This window comes from Pan paniscus, chromosome 16 (genome assembly GCF_029289425.2).
Source record: "Pan paniscus chromosome 16, NHGRI_mPanPan1-v2.0_pri, whole genome shotgun sequence".
Lineage (NCBI taxonomy): Eukaryota > Metazoa > Chordata > Mammalia > Primates > Hominidae > Pan > Pan paniscus.
In genome coordinates this window covers 16,024,815-16,029,823 of record NC_073265.2, presented here as the reverse complement: position 1 = coordinate 16,029,823, position 5,009 = coordinate 16,024,815, and the positions used below count along the sequence as shown (strand labels likewise).

The 5,009-nt window shown below is 46.5% G+C and overlaps 1 pseudogene; it reads right to left on the bottom strand.

Annotated features, from left to right (window-relative positions):
* Positions 1-2,727: 2,727 nt before the first annotated feature.
* LOC129394058 (uncharacterized) lies at positions 2,728-4,701 on the bottom strand (annotated as a pseudogene).
* Positions 4,702-5,009: the final 308 nt, after the last annotated feature.

Below are 5,009 nucleotides of genomic sequence, written 5' to 3'. Positions count from 1 at the left end.
ATGTAAATATTTACCCAGAAGTATATATAAACATGTAAATATTTACACAGATGTCTGTATAAACATGTAAATATTTACACATATGTCTTTATAAACATGTAAATATTTACACAGTTGTCTGTATAAACATGTTCATATATACACAGATGTCTGTAAAATCATGTAAATATTTACTCAGATATCTATATAAACATGTAAGTATTTACACTGATGTCTGTATAAACATGTAAATATTTACACTGATATCTCTATAAACATGTAAATATTTACACAGGTATCTGTATAAACATGTAAATATTTTCACAGATATGTGTATAAACTTGTAAGTATTTATACAGATATCTGTACATTCATGAAAATATTTATACAGATATCTGTATAAACATGTAAATATTTATACAGATATCTATATAATCATATAAATATTTATACAGATGTCTGTTTAAACAAGTAAATATTTATACAGATATCTATATAAACATGTAAATATTTATAAAGATATCTGTATAAACATGGAAATATCATTTATAGAGATATCTGCATGAACATGTAAGTATTATGTATACAGATATCTCTATAAACATGTAAATATTATTCATACAGATATCTTTGTAAAGATATAAATATTATTTGTACAGATATATGTATGAACTTGTAAATAGTATTTATACAGATATCTGTATAAACATATAAATATTATTTATACAGATATCTGTGTAAACGTATACTTATTATTTATACAGATATCTGTATAAACATATAAATGTTATTTATAGAGATATTTGTGTAAATATATAAATATTATTTATACAGCTATCTGTATAAACATACAAATATTATTTATAAAGATATCTGTATTAACATATAAATATTATTTATACAGATATGTGTATAAACATATAAATAGTATTTATACGTATATCTATAAACACCTATAAATATTACTTATACAGATATCTGTACAAACATATAAATATTACTTATACAGATATCTGTATAAACATATAAATATTACTTTTACAGATATCTGTATAAATATATAAATATTACTTTTACAGATATCTGTATAAATATATAAATATTACTTTTACAGATATCTGTATAAACATATAAATATTATTTATGCAGATATCTGTAAAAACATATCAATATTATTTATACAGATATCTGTATAAACATATCAATATTATTTATACAGATATCTGTATAAACATATAAATATTATTTATACAGATATCTGTATAAACATATAAATATTATTTGTATAGATATCTGTATAAACATATAAATATTTTTATACAGATATCTGTATAAACATATAAATATTTATACAGATATCTGTATAAACATATAAATATTTATACAGATATCTGTAAATATAAAAATGTTATTCATAGGGATATCTGTATAAACATATAAATATTATTTAAACAGATATCTGTATAAACATGTAAATATTTTATACAGACATCTGTATAATCATATACATATTTATACAGATGTCTGTATAAACATATACATATTTATACAGATATCTGTATAAACATATACATTTTTATACAGATATCTGTATAAACATATACATATTTATACAGATATGTGTATAAACATATACATATTTATACAGATATCTGTATAAACATATACATATTTATACAGATATCTGTATAAACATATAAATATTTATACAGATATCTGTATAAACATATAAGTATGACATACCTATCTCATATACCTATGCACTGATCACCGAGGTGATGTAAATAATTTCCAGGCTCTTTGTACAGGGGACATTGTGATATATCTCTGTACTGATCACCCAAATGGTGCATATCTTCACTGATCTCTGTAGGGAGGGGCATTGTGGCATATTTCTGAGCTGATCATCCAGTAGATGTAACTGTTCTCCAGACTTTGACTAAATTGCGTCAGAAGGTGTTGGGTGAGCCTCAGCTGGAATATTATTGACGGACAAGGGCAGAGAGAGGCCAGCGGCCTCCCTTTCACGTCAGCCGGGGTGAGCAATGAGTGCAGGTCTAGAAAGGAGCCCAGCAAAGGGAGCTAGATGTCTGCGTTCCGCCCCCAGGCGCTCCACGGTGGCAGCTGGGAGGCGGCACGGTCACTGGCAGTCAGGCGACGGCGGCGCGGAGTCGCAGAGGAGGCTAGCCGCTGGAGGGGTATCAGGCCTGGATGCTACGCAGGCACGGTGTTTGGAGGGACGGGGGTTCCCACCCAGCCCAGGGGAGGACGCATTTTCCGGGTGTGGGTGGTGGGGGTTGGGAGGGGGTGGTCAGGAGGGGGTGGGGTGGTGGAAAGGCATGAGAGCTCTGCCCGGGATGCTCCCACAGCCCAGGCAGCTGCCCACAAACCCACGCGTGCGCAGTAGGCGGCCCACCTGCTGGTACCTTGGCCAGCTCTGGGATCCCCGGGATGTCCAGGAAAGAATGGCAGTTCTCTTCTGTGTGGAGCCTCTCACCGAGCCTAGACATAGAAGGCAGGAATCCCAGGTCAGTCAGCCCGGTGGAGAGGGCGGGCGGAAGACACGCCCCTCCTTAGCCAGCCAGGTGTTCCCCGCGAAAGAGAGGCCACCGTCCTTCCCCGACCCTACCCCGTCCCAACCCCGCGTCCTAAATCTCCTCCAGCAGAGCCCGGTATTCCTCTTGATGAGGGGTGCTTCCACCGAGGCGGCCTCTTCTAAGGCCTCCAGGTCCCCTGGGGCCTCCGTTTCTAGGAAAGATTGCACCTGCTGCAGAAACTTCGGTCTTGCCAGGAGCTCATGCAGCAGCAGGCTGGAGTGGAGTGCAGACAAGCACCCGGGCTCCTGGAGTGCCTGGGAGGGCGCCGGGATGCCTTGCATCTGCACCTGCCTCATGGAGGACTCCGGGGGTGTGAGCTGGCGAGGTGGAGCTGCACCGTCTTGGGGTTCCCACGCCGCTCTGGCGACCTGGGGACCCCGGCCACAGCCCCACCACGGAATCCCCTCGGAAGCGAGTGGCACAAGCACACCTTGGCCGTGTGGTCCCGCTTGAACGGGCCCAGGCTGACCAACCGCCCACAGGCCCAGCAGGCCGTCACGCTGCGCGTCCCGGTCCTCCCGGCATTGCCCGGGTGAGGAGGCCACGGAAGAGCCTGAGAGTGTAGAGTGCCCTTTCCGGAGGTGCCGGGGCGGTGTAGGCAAAATCCTCGGGTGCCGGGGCATGTTGGGAGATCCCCTCTGCCAGTACGGCCTGCCTGGGCTGGAGCACGGGGACGGCCCTCGCTCCCTGTCTCAGGAAAGCCCCCTGTGGGAGAGCCCCAGGTGCGCAGGGCACGTGGGGTGCGTGAAGCCCCATTCCGCAGGCGCCGGTGTGGGTGAAGGTGACCCACGAGGGAGCAGGGTGACACCCTCCAGGGGCCGCGTTGCACAGGCCGCCTGTCTGCGTGTTCGCCCTGCCACCCTGTCACGGGTGCCTGGCCCTTCGATTCTGAAACCAGAACTGAATCCTGGACTACGGGAGCCTTGTCTCTCTGGCCAGCTCTTCCCTGGTGGTGATGCCTGGAAAGCGATCCTCCTCAAAAGCTTGGAGGAGCAAGGCGGTATGGGATCTGGTTATGGCGGTCCGCTTTTGCCTGCCTTCTTGCGGGCCGCGTCTCCCAGGCCAGGGCCGAGATTCCCGCCATTGCTGCCACAGCTGGCATGACCTTTCATTCTGAAACCAAATCAGGACCCTGTGCTCCGGAATGCTGATGTCCTGGGCCAGCCGTTCACTGGTGGCGATGCCGGGGTAAGGGTTAAGCTCAAAGCAGGCTCGCAGGGCCTCCCTTTGGCTCGGGGTCCAAACGAGTCTCCTTCGCCGTCTCCGTCCCCAGGCTTCTGCGGGGAGGGTGCCGTCCGAAGGTGTCGGGGGGGCCATCACTGGGAGTCCCGGCCGGAATTTCACGGATGGACATGGGCAGAGAGAGGCCGGCTGACTCCCGTGCACTTCAGCCCGCCTGTGCACTGCAGCACGTGCAGTCAGGAGGCCTGACTGGACAGCCAGCCAGCAGGTCTTATAAAGGCCCGCAGGCAGGCAGGCAGCCTCCAACCCTTCATGAATGGCGTTGTGCCCTGGGACACCCCTCCCCACCCTTTAAAGTTCCCAGGGCGTCAAGGCCTGCGGCCGGGGTTTGATGGAGTGGGGTAGGAGGATGTGTTTATGGCAGAGGTGGGGCCGGAGACACGAAGATATAGGGGGCAAGGGGGAACGGCTGAGGGGGGCGCATTTTGGGGCCTGGCGATCTGGACCTCTCCAGGAATCCCACGGCAACTGGAAGCCGCTCTCTGGGCTCCCACGCATCTTCAGCAGGGAGAAACCGGCCTGGGAGGGTGGAGGGGAGTGTGGAACTGAACCTCTGTGGGAGTCTTGAGTGTTCCAGGCAATCTCTCCGTGAAGGAGGCAGTGCCTGTGGGTGTCGCCGTTGCCGGGACAGTCTCACACACGCAGGAGTGTGGCTCTCGTTCATTTCCATTTAGGAGATCAGACCGAGACCCCAGAGAGAAGATGCCTCCCCGGCGTGATGACCTGATGATGAATTCACGTGTGCGGCAACATGGGGAGTCTGCAGTGTGTCCGGTTTGGAAACTGGCAAGGAGAGCGAAGGCACCATGCTGGTCTTCCACCCTTCCCTGCATGTTTCCGTGGGACCCCAGAGCTCCGGGAGCAAACAGTCAGCATGACACATCTCTGAACTGAACAACAATGTGATTTAACACTTCTCTAGGCTCTGCCTAAAGGGGCTTTGTGACATATCTCTGCACTGATCACCCAGGTGATGGGACTTTTGTCTGGGCTCTGCCTATATGTGCATTGTGACATATCTCTACACTGATCACCCCGGTGACGTAACTCTTCTGTTGGATCTTCCTATGGGGGCATTGTGACATATCTCTACACTGATCACCCAGGTAATGTAACTCTTGTGTTGGATCTGCCTATGGGGTCATTGTGACATATTTCTGCACTGATCACTCAGGTGATGGGACCCTTTTC